Source organism: Heloderma suspectum, chromosome 1, assembly GCF_057233095.1.
Source record: "Heloderma suspectum isolate Gila_16-S chromosome 1, 16-S_ref, whole genome shotgun sequence".
In the NCBI taxonomy this organism is placed as follows: domain Eukaryota; kingdom Metazoa; phylum Chordata; class Lepidosauria; order Squamata; family Helodermatidae; genus Heloderma; species Heloderma suspectum.
In genome coordinates, this window is record NC_139458.1 from 209,218,178 (window position 1) to 209,237,126 (window position 18,949).

An 18,949-nucleotide genomic window follows, 5' to 3' on the forward strand; every position below is an offset into this window, starting at 1 on the left:
ACCTGTGTGGACTCGCCCATGGCAGTGGCCATGACTTGACTAGACTTCCTGATGCCTCTGTGATGTGGCATCCACACCAAAAGAATGCAGTCCCCTGTGTGCCTTTGAGTCTCCCTGGAACACTGCACTTTTGCAATTTTTCCCTCCGTTTCTTTTGTGATCTTCACCAAGTACTTGGCCAGCTGCACTCTATTATTATTTTCTTTTGAGACTGCCCTCTGTTCATTAGTCAGAGGTGCCTCTTCCTTCAGATCAACAGGTGCTCAGGGTCTGCTCCTGGCTCCCAGGGCAGCATCTCCTCCATTTTCCTCATCATCAAGCTCTTCTTCCTCCACCATTCCTTCAACTGTGTGGGGAAAAAAAAGATATTTAGTATACCTCTCCCTTTCCATGGTATTCTTTAAGGGGCTGACATTCTTTTACCTTGCTCTTGTATCTCTACCAGGAGCAGGGAGTCCATGAGTGCCTCTTCTTCAAGAGGAGGCTCTCTGGCTTGCAGGATCAGACTAATAATGCCGCCATCCAAATCCAGCAGAACGTTCTGCACTAGCTCCTGCTCCTCCTTCTGGGAGGATTCTCTTTCCTCTGCCCTGTCCAGGACTGAAGCTACTGACAGTTCTGAAATGCTTATCTCAGCAAGTAGGTCTGTCATAAACATTTCCATCACCCATGGTGGTCTCAAGAATGCTGCAGAGGCACTGCTAGTGGCTCAGCTGCTCTTCCTTGAGCTGTCCTTCTTCCTGAGTATGTGGACCAATCTGTGCCCTTTGGATGCTGAGATGTACTCTGGAAATCAATGCATCTTTGCATTTTTGGGACATTCATGGAGGTACTGGTGCATTGCGGGGGGACTTCTGTTGAATGCTAGGCCCCCCCAGCCCCAATCACTCCAGGAGAAACATTCTCCTGCACCAGACAGGAAACGTTCAGTGCCAACTGCTTAGCTGGGGGCTTGGACAGAGTAGCTGTTTGTGTGGAACCATAGAATCATAGAATAGTAGGGTTGGAAGGGGCCTACAAGGCCATCGAGTCCAACCCCCTGCTCAATGCAGGAATCCAAGTCAGAGCATCCCCGACAGATGGCTGTCCAGCCTCACCTTGAATGCCTCCAGTGTGGGAGAGCCCACCACCTCCCTAGGTAATTGGTTCCATTGTCATGCTTGCAGTTGGTGGCCTTGATACATGCTTGCGGTTGGTGGCCTTGATACCGTAGGAGGCTTATGAGATGTCCTGGGAGCAGGTGAAGTTTTCTTCCTGGTGGTGAATTAGCCATTTGCTTGGGTCAATGCCATTACCTCTGCTGCTCAACCAGGCGAATATCGCTCCCAGCCATGTAACCAGCCGCAACATCTCTCCTACCCAGGAGGATGGTTGCCAGCTTATCATAGAAGGGCATGATCCAGGGTTCCACTCTGGAATGTTTGTTGTGGGTGGTGACCTCTTTTTTTTTTTTTTTCCAGTTCAAGGCATTCATCTTCTCTCTGAACAACGGAAGCCCCACAAGCACATATTCTTTAACATCCATGTGAGGACTACCTTATTCTGGGAAGCGCTCTGGAATCACTGCTGAGCCTCCAGATATATCCAGTGAACAATGAAGATCCCCACCTCTAGAACTTTACTCACAACTGCTGGGCCCATCTACTGAATGTTCTGAGATGCAGACACCAGGGAAGAAGACATTTGGGAGTCCTGTGTGTCTTCTTTTGACATGGGTGGATCTTGGGAATAGATGCTTCCTGAGACATGGCAAGTGCAGAATGTAGGGATACCGTCTGGAATTGGTGTTCTTGGCCATCTACCTGAGCTGGCACAACATTTTCTGTAAGTGAGCTTGAGGTTGATGTGCTTTTTTTTTAATCCTTCTCAAATCAGAGTAGGGGGCAACCTTGGGATTGGGAGTGAGTTACCTCCTCCAAACATTAGGTATCACGTAGTGTAAACAATCCCAGCTCCTGAAGCTAATAATCAGTAACCACCAGGGTGGGTGGGAAGGTGCAGGGAGCACATAGCATAGCAACAGGAAATAACTTCCAACTGTCACTTTTGGTCAATGAGGTGGTAGGTGCTTGCACTGACAAGCTGGAATTTCACACAAAGATCTCCAGAAAGATAATTCCATCCAAAGCAGGAATGTAAACAACAATACCTCTCCTCATGCTGCAAGGCACTTATCTGCATCTATGAGGGTTTTAAAGGTCAGGATATTCATGGGGGAGTTAAGTGGTGCAGTGCTTGTACGTGCAATTCTGCACAAGGGCTCTTTGGTCAATTGTTGTCCCTTTAATCCCCCTCTGGCGTATCAGCAGCAGCTATAAGATTAGGCCCTCTGCCTTGAGAGGGAGGGAACATAACCTCCCCCCCAACACACACACATACAAGTCAGTCACAAACCTTAGCTTATGACTCTGGCTTGTTGGGGGAAAGAGAAGCCAGAGTTCCTAATTCGGACATCATACTAAACAAACCAGAGACAGAAAGTCCCTGGCTTGTTTAACTATTCCTACTGGCAGGAGGAGTCAAGCAGAGGCAATTGAACCATGTGCGCTAGCATGCTGGCTTGCTCCATGATGTGCAAACCAGCCCAATTAGAACATACCATAGTATGTAAATCAACAACAAACCATGGCTTCTAATTGTGGTTTGTTACTGGAACACAAAGCACAGTTTGATTGCAAGTGCAGGTCTGGACATAATCAGAAGCTGCAGTTTAACAAACCACAGTATGGCTTAGAATTATGTGAGAATGCAGCCACTGTGGCAGGTTTGGGGTGATTAACACTATAGACATATGTTTCAATTGCACTTGTCTGCAATAAACATATTGATAGATGTTGAAGCTAAACTGTACGTATAAGATTCTGCATTTGTTCACATCCAGCCTTGTTCCCCATGTTCTCTCCTCCATCTGTTGTTTTTCCCGCTAATGAAGTTTAGATTGCAAGTTCCTCAGGGCAGCAACAACTAATCTTTCTTATGGTACTCGGTAAGGCAGTATGTACAATAATCCAAGCATCTGAGTACCATTAATGTAAACTGGACACAGTGTCATGAAAATCAGAGGATCTTAAAGAGATTCCATTCATTGTTTCACAGAATGCTGAGGGGCTAGGTTAAGACAGTGTAGTAAAATGATTGCTTATCATGGTGGGAAATACTGACCACCCACAAAATTAAAATAACTTATCTTCCTTTCCCCCCATTACAGCTCCACATTTAATACAGTGAAGGAAAAAGTGATCCTAGAGTGCTGATCATCCTACAGTTAATGACAATATAACAGTTCCATAATAGAAAGTCACTACTTCCATTCACAGACACTTTTATTTTACAAGTGTAGTTCAACGACTGTATGTAACTACTAATCCTATTTTGTATTTATTTAGCACAAACAGCATGCAAGGAACAGCTGCAAATGTTCGAAACCAAAGTAATTAGTGTGTAGGGGGGCAATCAGAAAGGGTGGCCTAATGTAGCTACACCAAGTCAAAATAGGAAATGTTTTCACAGCCTCAATTACAGCAACATTTCCATTTTTATAACCAGATTAAAAGCTGTTGGCATAAAATGCTCTAAATGACCAAATTTAAAATGAACTATGTTTGAAATAATACAGCCCATCATTCTAAAGCTCTGAAAGCAGAATTAAAAGAAAATAGATGTAACGGCATAAGAATACACAGAAAATCTCACAGACCAACTCAATGTGATCCAAGTATTGCTTTGAAGCTCCCATCTTGAGAACAGATTTCTTTACCTTTTTACATGCTCCCACTACCAGTTTCCCTAGAAACACCACCATGCAGTCATCCTACACGAAACCTGAAACACACTCATCAGCTACTGTGCAATAACCAACCAACGCAAAATGAGACTGATTACCAATCCATCTTTTGTCAGCTCATATAACAGGATCAGCTCTTCATATGCTTAACATAACACTTGATATTGCCCTATTCAAATTAAAAATCAACTCCTATGGTTCTTATACGTGCAATTTCTCCTTCACAGAACTGCTCCCATTTTCTGATAAAAGGATTTCCAACCTTTTAAAGTTCATCTGCTCAGCTACATTAAGCATCAAGGCCTGTCAGAAGAAATGCTGATAAAATGTGGCAAAAAAAATTGGATGAGTTTTCTCTAACTCTCCAATCATTTTATACTCACTTTTTGGAGCATGCTACTTATGCCAAACATAAATTTCAGCATACACAGCCAACTACAGCCACTTGATTTCTCACCTTAAAATCTAGTGCTATATGACCACTATTCTCCAGTGGCTGCATAGAACAGGGAGTTGGGGCTGTAGAGAGAATGGGGCTATTCTGCTTGCCCCTGGCACCTGAAATTTCCTACGCTGGAAGGGGCTTGAGAAGCGTGTTCTACCTCTCTGGCTGTTAGGGACTATGCAGTAGAAGAAGCTATGAAAGTCTCACATTGCTTGATAAGTCTCCTAAGAATTTCTGTCCACTGCTGGACAATTTCTGCCCACTGTTTTGTGATTCTTCAGCCTGCATGTAGGCCCAGAAGCCAGCTTGCCCTGCCCATGGCAAACTTTGGTTGTCAGAAGCTACCCTCATGAGCCAAGAAGCTACTACAGACATGTCCTTTTACTCTCCAGTTCTTCGACCACATACACTGTGTACAATTCCCCCAAAGCCACACAGGCAAATTCAAATTGCCACTTACCCATTAAAAATCCAGCCAACCATGTTACTCTCTCACACATGCATATTTTCTTTGACACTCTTAATGGGGCATACTTTCTGCAAGCATGATACATACTACATTACAACTTCTGCTCACGAGAGTATTCACACACTCCCATAATCAACTAATGTGGAAAGAATTTATACACGTCTCAACTTGTAAGGCAGGCATGGTATACTTAGAAGCTGGCACTGAGCTCTTTCACATGCACAGATATCTGCAAATACATAGATCATGCCTATACAACAAGGACACAAAGGCAGTGAAAGAGGTTCGTCTTCCACCAGCAACAATGGAATGAAACAAAAGGCTATTTCACTTCTCTCAGTCCAGTAAATCCCTTGAGCTTAACCTTGTCTACATACCTTGGAAAACAATGCCTTTTGTTGACACTGCCAATCAAAATGGGTCTCAGCCCAAAGCAGTGTTGGGCAAAACTGGAGTTTGAACTGTGTTGAAATAGATGAGTGGTGGTCAGCATGTCACGCACAGCTCTTTGGGTTATTAAAATTAGTGAGTCAATGTTTTCAGTACCTTTGGGGTTTTTTTAGATCTAAACAATACAAGGGAAGTACATGCTTTTGACCTGGTTTGCATGATGAAAATAAGCCATGGTGGCTTATGTAAATTGTGGTGCATGCCAGGTGCAATTTCCACAATCACTGCTCAGATGCAGCTTGTCTTATCATCCGAAACTGGGCAGCATGGCTCGCTAGAGGGAGAATCAACCTACCAATAAGCCATGGGCTGTTGTAGGGTTATTGGCAGGTTGTTTCCCCCTCCAACAAGCCATTGCTCCTTGAGTTCGGATAACACAACAACCTGTGCCTGGGCTGTAATTATGGAAATTATGCCCCGCACACACTGTGATTTAAATAAGCCACCAACCATGGCTTATTTTGACTGTGCAACCTGGCCCAGTGGGCTGGATCCAATGGGGGCCTTGTGCTGGCATCCCCACCAGCAGCAGCTGCAGTGTAGCACTTCCAAGGGCAAGCACCAAAACAAGCAGAAAAGCTCGTTTCTGGAAGGGGCGCAAGGAGTGTTTCCACTTGTTTTGGTGCTTGCCCCCGGAAGCACTACATTGTGACCACCAGTGGTAGGGGCCGCCTGCATGCATGCCATTGTCAGCATACCTGGGGCACCAGTGCAAGGACCCCCATTGGATCCAACCCATTGTCTTTAAATTTTTACAAGTATTCCGATAAAAAATTCTACTTAGTATAATACTGAAATCACATTAAATGTGTTTTAATTCTCCCCCCTCCCTCAAATATTCCAGGGTAAATACTTGTGGCGCATTGGGCCAAAAACTGACATGGGGTGCTTTTTTTTTTAGCTTTGTTGTTTACTAAATACAAGTAAAATAAACATGCCAAATTAGATCTCTCTAGGGACTCAGAAAATTTTCTGATGCAAACTGAAACTTTTCCAATGCAAATTAGCCTAATTTGCATCAGAAAATTTTCCAGAAAAATCTCCAATTTAGAATTTTCCAGAAAACCCACATCACTGCTTGTATACAGAAGGAATTTTGCACATTACTAAATAGATGTGGGCATATGTGCATGATTAATTTTAAAAAGCAAAACTGTGCCATAGATGATTATTCAGTACTTAGTCAACACCGAAGTATAAAAGGAAGAGACAGTAGATTAAAAGAATCTTAAAAAGAAAGAGACAGGCTGACACCTTAGTTTTAAGCACACATTGGAAAATACATTTTTTTAATCTCTTGGGGACTTTCTTACAAGTCCATGTGCACAGATTTGAGATGTAAATTAGACATAAGTATAACAGTTTAAAGGCCTCCCAACATAAGTAATCTGTTGAGAGTAGAGCTGATAAAGAGAAATCATAAACAGAGCCAAGAGATGTTTATGCAGAAATAGTTAAGTGCTACAAATGATGACTTCCCAAGGTCTAATGCCATCACCTGAACAAAATCAATTCCTATTGTATCACTCTCCCTCCCAAAACTGCTTTACCAGTTCAGAACCAGTTCAGAAGTCCCTAACCATAATGGGTTGTAATCACTGGTGTCCTTCCACCAGCAGAAGGGAGACCAATAGCAGAATAGAATTTCCAATCCACACTGCGTGCCACCCAAATCTACTCCAGAGGGTGGGCAAAGGGGGGGGGGACATGAGGGGGGCTGGAAAAGAGAATTGTTGTCGTTCAGTCGTGTCTGACTCTTCGTGATCCCATGGACCATAGCACGCCAGGCCTTCCTGTCCTCCGCTCTCTCCCGGAGTGTGTTCAAGTCCATATTCATTGCATCGGTGATGCTATCTAGCCATCTCATCCTCTGCCGTCCCTTTCTCCTTTTGCCTTCAATCTTTCCCAGCAAGGAAAAGAGAATGGAGAAGTCCTATTGTGTGAGCAGACCTCTGCTCAATGCAACATTGGCTCCAAGCCAATTTCATATCCAAAATTTTACCATAAGGAACTCAAAGTGGAGTTTAAGCTAGATATGCAATAATTGTTCCTAGTATTTCTCTTCTCTCCACCGCATGCTACAAGGCAATGGAGCTGCTTTGATAGTAGTTGAAACTAGTTTCTTCTCAAGATAGATAGCACTAATGACCATATTAAGACTTGCTGTGCCAACAAATAAAGGCTTGACCAAAGGACCCCAGGGCAATGCAAAAAACATGAAATTTCACTAGTGCATGACAGAGTGTCATCAGACATTGCTAGCAGATATGCCAGAGTAAATGTTTAGGACTTAGGTGCAGGTTGTATAGCCATATCAACTGCTTCTATGACATCCTATCTGGGCAGAGATAGCCTGGCAAAGTTATCCACACTCTGGTAACCTCCCGGATGGATTACTGCAATGAGTTGTATGTGGGGCTACTTTTGAAGATGGTTCAGAAATTTCAGCTAGTTCAAAACAGAGCTGCTAGGTTACTAACTGGGCCTGGCTGATATGATTACATGATGCCAGTGCTCTGTCAACTGCACTGGTTTCCAGTCCATTTCCAAGCCAAATTCAAAGTGCTGTTGACCTTTAAAGCCATAAATGGTTAGGACCAGTTTATCTAAAGGAACTTTTCCTCCCATATGTACCTGCTGAAGGAAGCTAGGAGGGTGGCTACAAGACAGGGCCTTCTCAGTTGTGGCACCGCACTTATGCAATGAACTCCCCAAAGAGGTTCACCTACTGCCTACATTGCTATCTTTTTGGCACCAGGCAAAGTCCTTTCTTTTCTCCCAGGAATTTTAGAGACATAGTTTTAGATTTATGGCTCTTTATTGATTACTGCGTTGTTTGTTGTTTTAGACTGTATTACATTCTTTTAAATATTTGTATTGTATTTTATATTTACAACTCAGTGTATGGTATTTTAGTTATTTAACCATTTGTAATCCACTAAGAGAATTTTCGTTATTGGGAAGATTAAAAATATAATTAATACATAAATTCCTAGGACTGCTTTTCCAGAATAGATATTTTGGTCAGTTTTGTATCTACCTATCTTTTCTACATGTACATGCACTTAGACTAAGATATATAATATTAAACTGGAAGATTTGTTTTGAAACACTGGCATAAAGCAAACAGTTTTAGGCATACATACCAACTCAATATGTCCTCCCTTCTTAAATGAATCTGAAACTCAAAACATTTATCATCTTTCCTAATGTCAACTTTATATTTGTATCCTTGCCATTGTGAATTTATAATGAGATTACAGACCATATCCATGATAAAGTGACTGTATGGGAATACAAACCAGAAGAGGACACATAGCTGAAGATATAGCAATAAGAAGAATATCAGAGGTTGGCCAAAGTTAAGAAGAAACTTTCTTCAAATCTCTCTCAGCTTCTGCATGCAAGTACGCCCCCACAAGAAGACAAACCCTTTATATATTTTGATTATTAGTAGCTTTATAACTAGTCATGGACCTTTTATGGAAGTCTTTCCCAACTTTGAGTCCCCAGGTGGAGTTGGACTACAATTCCCATCACCCACAGTTAGGATGGCCAATAGCCAGGGATAATTTATTTATTTATTACATTTCTATACCGCCCCGTAGCCTGGGAGTTGTAGGCCAATATCTGGGGACTGAAGGTTGGGAAAGGCTGTTTTATAGCTTTTGAGTTTTTCTTATACATGCCACAGGACTAAAATTAAGCAAGGCTTTACTTCCTCAGGTTTATTTCATGTGTTGTGTATTTCCCAAGCGGAAATGCTTTCCCTGGGGAGAAAACGTACTCTAAGCTTATTTGTGTATTGCAACAGATGTTTGTATCTCCCTATAGCAACAGAGAATCTAACTAAAAGAGGACACTTTCATACCAGAAAAGACACAAAACGCTAAGCAGAAGCAGAGAAATTATTACCCATGCTGTATACACAAATGAATAATCTCACTAATTAATGAGGAGCAGTTCATATGAGGTTAAGGTCACATATCACTTACATGTAATCTTTCATGATCGTAGGGGAGGGAGACATTATTCCTTATTTTAAGATACAGCCATTTTAAAACAGCATGCATAAAAACACCAGAAACAACCTACGATGTTGTATGGCCTTTCAAGCAGAATATAATACTGTAACAGATACAGAAGACATTCTCCTGTAAAAAAATTAACTAGCTTCTTCACACTCTAATACTAGTTTAATAATTCACTATGCTACTGAATAGGTAAATACAATACTGCCTATTGTTTACACCTTACAGTTATGCTTCAGATCTGAACCCAACAATGCGACAGTATGGAAACCAGCTATTCTGGGGTCTGGCACAGATCTAAAGCTCAAGTGTTCAATTTTATTTTATGTAAAATGTAAAGCAAACATTAAAATATAACATAACCTATGAACATATAAAGCTACCATATACCAAGCCACATCATTGGTCTAGTGAGCCCAGTATTGTCTAATGACTAGTAAGAGCTCTCCTAAGCCTCAGGCAGAGGTCTTTCCGATCCGTTATCCAAGACCCCTTTAACTAGGGCTGTCAGGGACCAAATCTGGACCTTCTGCATACAAGGCGTATGCTCCACTGCTATGTTGTGGCCACTTACCTAGGCTTACACACACACACACACACACACACTCTTAAAAAATGTTGCTTTCCATGATAAGTGTGGTACGGTCCTCCAGCAAGCCTCCCCACCCACCTCCGCCCGAAGCTTGAAGCTGCACAGGTAGACAGGGATTATACAACAGTTGTCTGGTGATCCTTCCTCCTCCCCAATATTAACTTCTACTAATATATTCATTTGAAGAGGATATATATAGTTACCTTTCTGAATGCATAGTAATATTTTCTACTTTTAATAGTCAATGTCATTTCTACAGCTGTGTGCACATGTAAGATATAGATGTGCTGTTAGTGTCCAGTACTCATTGACCTAGAGCACAAACAGAAGCTGTAAACAGATGCTTCTCTTGCAATTCAAACAACTGATTTAACATTAAACTATCCGACATATGAGTAACTCATTACTCTTTAATGCTATTCCCTACAGACAGTGACATACTTTTGGTCATTGTTTTCACAAGCAGAAGATTTCTAAATGTTACATGAAAGCTTTCAAAGGGATCTGTGTTTAATATTGGGTGTCCCCCCCCCTTTTTAATTGCAAGCTGCTTTGGATTCTTTTTAAATAAAACTAGGATAAAAAATTGTAAAGATCATCACCACCATCTGAAAAGCCAGTGACCCCGGTTGATTTTACTGGTGCAGAATGCAGCTCCTCAGATATTGGTGGGCGTAGGGCAGTCTGCAAATACTGCAACAGGTTCACTAATTGCCAGTGTGTTTCTAGCTCAATGCAAAGTACTAGTTTTACTCTTTAAATGGTTTGGGCCCAAGTTACCTAAAGAACCACCATCTCCTGTACCAGGCTGTCCGTACTCTGAGGTCATCAACAGAGGCACTTCTCACTTGCCTGCCCCCAAAGGCAGTTAGGCTGGTGAGCACAAGGGAGAGGGCCTTTTCAGTGGTGGCTCTGCACTTCTGGAATCAGCTCCCAGCAGAGATTCATCTGGCCCCTTCTTTGCAGGTCTTCAGGAAAGCTCTGAAGACTCACCTTATTTTGCTGGCCCTTGCATAGTCCATGGGGCTACTAGTTTTATTGATAGCTTGGGGTTTTTAGATTTTTACTGAATATTTATTGAATTGCATTGTATTTGTGAATGTCAGTCATTGAGGTCATCAGAGAGCATGCTTCTGGTGATTCTGGATAGACCTATGGCCTGATTGGAGTCCACCTGGAAAAGAGCCTTCAGTGTGGTGGCCCCCTTTCTATGGAACTCCCGGCCTTTGGAGGTCAGGCAAATGCCAACACTGTGTTGTTTCTGGTGCCTCCTGAAAACATCTTTATTCCAGGAAGCCTTCTTTGACTGATCAGCCACGTTTTTTTTATCAGTACTCTGATTTGAAAAATAACAATTTTAATATGGTGTTTTATTTCTTTTATCTTTTTATCATTTTATCTTTTATTGTTCACTGCTCCAGAATCTGTTTAGATGTGGAGTGGAATATAATGCTGTAAGTAAGTAAGTAAATAAATAAATATTTGTTTTGTGCTGTTTTGTTACTATCTTGTAGTCACCTTGATAGGGCTCTACCCTTCGAAATGGCCTAAAAATCATTTAAATTAAATACACTTTACCCCCAGGTTCCGAAGAGCATGATTTATGCATCAGACTGGTAGTATGCTGTAGAAAAAGGGCAAACAAATGGAGTACTGTGCACTTCTGCCACCAGCCAACAGTCCGTTTTTTTTGGGGGGGGGGTCCAAGTGCAGCCACTTCAACTACATGGGGCACCTGGGAAGGAGAGAGGCAGGAAGCAATAAATGGATAGGAGCAATAAAGAGCTGTTACAGCAGAAGAACCACCAATGGGGGGAGGGGAAGCAACACTTGCTCCCTGTATGGACCCTGATGCTGCTTCTATGGCACTTGTTCTCAATAAGTATGCAAACGACTGCAGCTTTGGTATTAGAGTTAGTCAAGTTGTAGTTATCAGTTATTCATCGCTGGTCAATTATTTTCAAAGTAAGCAGTGAAGCTGACCAATATTTCCACAAACACAGGAATCAAGCATTATATTTGAGAGTGGGGTACATGAAAGAGCATATGATAATGCAAAGCAAAACAGATTAAGTGCTGTAGCCTTCCTTTGTAAGAGGTACAGTTTCAGCAAAGGCTTATTGACTAGTGGGACCAATTCCAAAACCATACTAGGAAAGGGAATCCCTGCAAGCACATTACTTCATTGAATAAGAAATCCAGTTAGAAAGCCTCTAGCCAATTAGAATTTTCCAGCTCTTCATCTCCTCTTCTGAACAAAGGACCACAATATTTTTAGATCATTGTAGCCTTGAACTATGTAGCATGTCAAACATCAGGCATGTAGGAGAAAATAGAAATTCACTTATGGAGGTCAATGAAATTAAGGCTTTGTGAAACAAATATAATACAGTCCAATCATCTGCATAAGAAAATGCTCAATGAACTGCTTTAAGACCGAAACAAAAAATTCGTAAAACTCCATTATTTAACCAAACATCATACCTCATTAGAGAATAAGCTCTCCTTGGACCATTCAACAGTATGAAAACTTGAGGCTATTTTCAACTGCTACTCCATATCCAGAGAATATTTTGCTTTATCCCCACTTTGCTTTATGAACTAAAAGACAATAAACAACATTAAAGAGGAGAGAGACACAAGGACTTATTCCTCTTTGCCCATGTTGTACTGCTAAATATTCCTGTATCTACAGAAGTGTGGGATTTAATTTCCAAGCCATCATTTCAAAATTACCTACCATACCCTGTTTTTGCTCTTGTAAACAGTCTTGTACTCTGGCAGTGATAGTTTAGTTACTTACCCATGCAATGCATTTTTTAAAAATAGTTTATTTATTTATTTATTTATTTATTATTAAATTTATTAATCGCCCATCTGGCTGGTCACCCAGCCACTCTGGGCGATGTACAGCGTACAATAAAACAATTTAAAACAATAAAATTCTACAATAAAAACATTTTCTAAAATACCCTAACCCACCCCAAATGCTTGCCTCAACAACCACGTTTTTAATGCACAATGGAAGCTCATTAAAGAGGGGGTGTGGCGGAGTTCCCTAGGGAGGGAGTTCTGATATTTTACTGATATATATACACAACTAGCTACAACTTCAATGGGAAATGGAGAAGAACTAATAATGAAGCTGTTCTTAGCAGATTTTTAGGCTATTGCCATCACAGCTTGCAATAAGATCAGTAAATCTGCTTTCCTCCAGGATGTTCTCTTACAAGGATATATTTGGAAGCCATCAGACACAAACTGATTTTCAAAGAGGTTCCGAGTTTTCATCTACTTAAAAAGTTCAAATACATTGAATAACATCTCAATTCATACTTAAACAGATAGTGTATCTCGGAAGCTAAGCAGGGTCAGTCCTGGTTAGTACTTGGATGGGAGACTGTCTCTGAATCAGGCTTCCTGCAGTGAGCAGGGGGTTGGACCCGATGGTCTTGTAGGCCCCTTCAAACCCTATGATTCTACCTTAAAATATGAACCTTAAAAAGGTGAACACATGGCAAATTACCTCATAATTTTAATTCAGCTGTGTACAAGAAACAGAGTGGAACAGAGAACCGGAGCATCCCATTTTGCCTAACCAATGGATAGTTGTTTCAGCGTCTGTATCTGAAGTGTCTATGGATCTTCGGCTACGTCTTATTCATAAAAAAATCTTGTTTCAGGTTTACTGGACTCCACAATGTCTTTTCAATAAGGGTTTGTCTAATTCACATAGTTGTTGGAGATGTAATACACCTAATACTTCTCTTATCCATATGTTTTGGCAGTGCCCAATAGTCGCCTCCTTTTGGGAGGATGTCATAATATGGGTAAACTTTGTATTGGAACACTCCTTAATATTGAATAATGTACACGTCTTCCTAAACTATTTATAGGTTTCTCGGAATTTAACATATGGTTAATGCAAATTTATCTTTTGAGCCATTCTGACAGATAAATGACTGATATTACAACACTGGAAGGATAAATGTTCACTTCCTATAATGCAATGGACTGAGGACCTAACAATAGTATCAGTATCTGAACAACTCATACACAAGGGCCACTCGCAAATGGATATGTGGATATATAGATATGTGTTCTGCTTTTCTTGAAGCTTATGCATAATCTCCTAATTTGTTTTTAATGGAATATTGATATTTCTATTCATGTAATTTCTTGTCTTTTTCTTATTTCTTTTTCATGATTTGTTCAGCAATGACTCGGTGCTTGCACAGGAGGAACCTTTCCTTTCCTTTATTAAAATCACAATAAAGATTAATAGAAAAAAGAAACAGTGCTACCTAATGCACATGCTTGAAAGGAATGTCACAAATAGTTTGCCATGTGACATGACGAGGGAGCTGCTGTTTGAGGAAAAACAAGTCTAAAAACCCTTTAGACTTAGAGAACTAGCGTTTTTTTACTCTGACTTATGCTCACAATCCAAAAAGACACTTGCATAGGTATGTGTATGTATATGTTTTTATACTATTATTCTATAGCAACACTAAGGGCTGTTCTCACAGTAAGTGGGTGAGAGGCTCCCCCGTTTCAGAAGCTGTCAACACAGGAACCCAGACTGCTCTTAAAATTCGCAGGTTTTTTAAAAAGTATGTTTTTGGATTTGGCATGAGAGCTTTTAAAAGGGGGGGAAATACTATACATGTAACATCAGGAGTTTCCCTTTCAAGGGCGTGCTTGTCAATTCCCAAAGTATTTTTTCAACTCTTAAATTTAGGGGTTAGCAGCCTTCCCCAACCTGGTGCCCTCCAGATGCGTTGACCAGCAATTCTCATAATTCCCAGCTAGCAGTCCAACACAACTGGAGGGTGCCAGGTTGGGAAAGGCTGGGTTAGGGTTCCTGTGCAGGTAGCTTCCAAACAGGAAACTATGTAAAAAAAAAATAGATAATCCAAATGCTCTTTCATCCCTTTGAAATATGACCATGAGTCTATAGGGGTCCACTTCTACTGCAAAAGTCATTCCTTGCTAAAGAACCGTACTCTACAATATCCACTTTCTGTTTAGATATTTATCTAGCCCATGGACAGAACATCTAAAGAGACACATCAACAACGAGGTGAGAGAATCTTGATTTGAAAGCAAGGAGATCTTATGTATTCTAAGCCGTAAGGCTGTGAAATTTGGTATTTTCAGGAGATGCTTTTCAGGGGCACAGGGGGCTGCAATGGCAAATTATGAGCTCATTTGCCACTACAGGAGGGAGACCGAAGTATTCCCCTTGCATGAGCATCCTTGCACTCATGCAGGACTGGATGTTAAATTATAAGAAAATTAGGAAAGAGGCCAAACTACACAGCCTTCTGGGTTGGAATATATAGAATCTTGATGAAATCTCTTATCCTCACACTATTATCTTGTCTCCAGAACTTCAAAATTTTACACTACATTACAAGATGGATCAAACAATACACATTTCGCTGCACTGTCCCAGTAATAGAGAGGCTACAAGAAAAAAAAAATAAGTGCAACAACTGAGCAGAAAGCTAATATTTAGTCTGCTGAGCTAAGCAGTGCAGAATTATACCAACAGCAATGATCAGAAGCTCTCAACATTCCCATTGTCAGGAGCAGGAAGTGGTGCTACCAAACAAAAGATTTCAGCACCCAAAACATCCAAAAGCTGCTTCCCTTTCTCCATGAGTATAGGTTGTTAGTCAAGAGGAAGATGAATGACAGAAAGGTGGTAGTCCACAACTGCTTTGTAAAAGTGCACACACCTTGGTTGCAGGAATTCAGCATGCTCCTTATGTACATCTGCCTACAGTTTTGAGAATTGTGCAAATGAGAATTTCAATAGAACACTACCAACATCCACCTGATGCACCCATGAAGTCCTCCCATAGACAACTCCACAACCACCTGTCCCGAAGACAGGTCACCTCCACACAACCCTCCCCAGACAGACATCCTGCAAATCCTCACATGCCAAGAACAGCCCTTATTGGAGCAAGTGAGGTACACATAGAAAACTCAAGTATAGTATTTGGGCCATGATCAGTGCAAGGATAAAATGACAACTATGTAGATTGGAAGAGTGGGGCTTATAGGGGCATAAGAAGTGGCTTAGCAGCAGCCACCTAACTATATGTTAATGTGACATTTCTATATTAAGAAACTGTATATATGCTTAGTTACTATCACACATTTATCATTTACTGATTTTGCCAAGTTTAAAATACATAATAAATGCATATTCACATTTTCTATTGCTATCAGAGGAAATAATTCAGAGCACATGAATGACAGAAAATAGGCTAACAGCACATGTAGCCTTACACTACCTTAGAAGGGAAAGAACATTTACAATGCATGTAAAGTACACTTTTTGCCCTTACTTGATGCTTTTCAAGAGTAACACATCTACCTTTGTGAAATATGTCTCTCTTTGGGGGGAGGGGGAAGACTATGAGGCCATAAAGATAGTGACTTCAGAGGCAATAAATGACTTGTAGGTCAAAATACCAAACACAGAACAGCCTACAACATTCCCAAACATCTCCTTCCCTCTACCCCATCTATTTAAACAAAACAGAGTGGTAACTACAGCAAAGTTTTCTGGGTAAAGAGAAGAAACTCCCCTATCCTGTAGGATCACTATTACTAACAAAAAAATAGTTCTGCTCAGCCTCACCAGGCTCCAGAGGCAAGTCAATGTCTGCGTATCATGAGCACACTATCTAGTGCAATTAAGGTCAATGTAAACTTCTGCCCCCTCCAAGAGGACCCTATTCTACTAGATTAGGCAGATCATATACCAGTGTAAAGTCCTATAAAAATAGAGTATCAAATAATATTTTCCTGAGAGATCAACATTATCAGCAAGGCTTAACATATTTAAGTGAGAGCAAGACCCAATATATATAATTTAACAGTAGCTGTTCGCATATAATGTGCATGACAGTCAATAAGCATACAGAAGTATTTCATAGATAACCAGCTGAAAACTCTCCTTTTGAACTGGGGATAAAATACTGATCAGTTTTACATCTTATGTAAAACCAAGCCTGTAAAGACAACATAACTCCCACCTAACAGGTCATAGCATCCCAGGAAATGGAGAGGCTACCCATCTGTCAGATCATATCTTAAAGAAACAAAGGTATCAGCTATGAAATGAAATAAGGACATGCAACACTAGTCTAAATGGAACTTGTTCCTCCCCAAGCTCTTTCGCCAGTCTTTGATTGCCTTATAATAAACATTAAAACATTCTAATAATTCATTACACAAGACTATAATAAATGGAAGCTTACTGTAAACAAAGTATTTTAACATTCTGACAGAAACATACTAAACACATGTTTTTCGCCTAGGTTTAATGTAATAGATTATCCTAATCTGCATGTAGACACATGAAAATAAAAGCAACTATCACACCAATATGTAAAACTTAGCAATAAGATATTTATAACTTTATTCTGAACCAGAAAGCAACAACTCATACTCAACCCTTGTGGCATAAAAGAAATGGGACAGATTACATAGCCTAGGCGCATAAACAAGCATGCCTGCATAATAGCATATGACTTGCAAGCTAGTATCTTCAGGGGGAACCTTAACATAGCTCTTATTGCAATTATTTGAGGAAATAAAGCTGTAACAAATATAATGCCCCTGCCTACGAAAATACCAAACTTACCCTCCACTGGTGATTATAGAATGGGTGCCTTCTGCTCTTCCTGAAAAAAGCAGTTGGCATACTGAAAGGCCACCAACCCAATCTATTATTTTAAGAAAACAGTACTCTTAAGTTGTGTGGTAGCATTTTTTCCTCTAACTTCATAAATGCCCATAGTGTTTATGTTTACATGTATGCAATCTGTGCCAATTATGTGTTCTAGACAAGCTCTGTAGGTGAACATCAGCATGTGCAAGATAACTGAGAGGTTACATAACCTGCAGATACAGAATGTCCCTACCAAATTTGCTTACATATTTGCTTTGTTACAGTTCTCACACTATCATGAGTTAATGTGTTAAAGGCAAGGGTTCTGAAAGGGATGTCAGTGTGAAGAGAGACTTTGGTGTTTAAAGAAGGAGCTGTTAAAACATCTCAGTGATCAGTACAGCACAGCCCAGAATATGAAGCACTGATGGAAAAAAGAGCTAATTTTTTATTTGGGGGGGGGGGAGAAAGTGTGTTGCCACTTTTTCTGGAAAGGAGCAGTTGTAAGGATGCAGTGAGGCCCTAAGTGCCTTCAGGAAAAGAAGATTTAAGCCAGAGAGGAGGATATCTCCAAACATCTTATAAACAAGAGTCTGAGGCTATCCTATTTTGTCCTGAAATTAAAGCTCCCAAGAAAAGCAATGAGATGTTGGGGAGAGAAAGGAAAGTGCATGCAGGGAGGAAAGGAAGCCCGTTTTGGGAGAAGGTGGGGGAGAGGGAGAGAATCTCTCTCAGGTCTAAGAGACGTGTGAAGGAGATCCCGGATTGTCACGGGTGGTTGCTCGCTCTTTATTTACCGTGGCGCTGCGGGAGGAACAGGATAAACTCAACGGACGTCCTGGAAGGGTTGAAAAGTCGGATATGGAGCCTGTATATATTTCATACGGGGGAGATGTCCAAAGCCAGGGCGGCAAACGGAGACCCAGCGAATACCCGGCGGGCGCTGCCTGCAACGAGGCGCGAAGGAAGGGACGCTGTCACTGCGCCCCCGCGCGTCGTGGACTCGGCGAGGAAGTGGCGGCGCTTCAGGCGCACCTCCGTCGCCTCCGAAACCCCGTCCAGTCAGTCCGTCAACCCCTCCCGCCTGTCCACCTACCGAGCGCGGTACCTCGGCTGAGCTACAGTCCTACAGGCAGGAGAGGGAGGAAGGAAAGAGCTGCCTACCAACGTCCTTCCGGAAAGCTTGGCGGTTACCTCAATGGCCTCCTCCCGCCGGAGCCCCCGCCACCATCGCTGCTGCTGCCCCTTCTACCGCCGCCGTCTCCTCCGGCCCTTGTCAGCAGCCCCCGCAACGTAACAAGGCGCCCGCCCATTAGACGGCGGCCCGCCCCCAACAAGCGCACCGTCCATTGGCTTCCTTCCGGCGCGCGATGAAGGAGGAGCGGGGGGGGGGAGTAGGAAAGAACGAAACCCTTATAGCGAATTGGGAAGCGCGCAGCCGGTCGGAGTCTACAGGAAGGGGGTGGGGCTTATAAAACCGGAAAT

The 18,949-nt window shown here is 41.6% G+C and overlaps 1 protein-coding gene across 32 annotated transcripts in view; it reads right to left on the reverse strand.

Moving 5' to 3' along the window:
- Positions 1 to 18,949, reverse strand: part of HYCC2 (hyccin PI4KA lipid kinase complex subunit 2) — an 87,472-nt gene that overhangs the window by 43,784 nt on the left and 24,739 nt on the right. For 7 of the 32 annotated variants that reach the window (XM_084817423.1, XM_084817541.1, XM_084817415.1 and 4 more), the window contains exon 1: positions 18,262 to 18,732. The exons of 1 other annotated variant lie outside the window; for it this stretch is intronic. The gene's annotated coding sequence lies outside the window, so the exon portion shown is untranslated. Of the gene's footprint in view, positions 1 to 2; positions 12,373 to 18,261; positions 18,733 to 18,949 lie in introns of those variants that run through there. 24 more of the 32 variants (XM_084817570.1, XM_084817494.1, XM_084817599.1 and 21 more) reach the window with 13 other exon arrangements.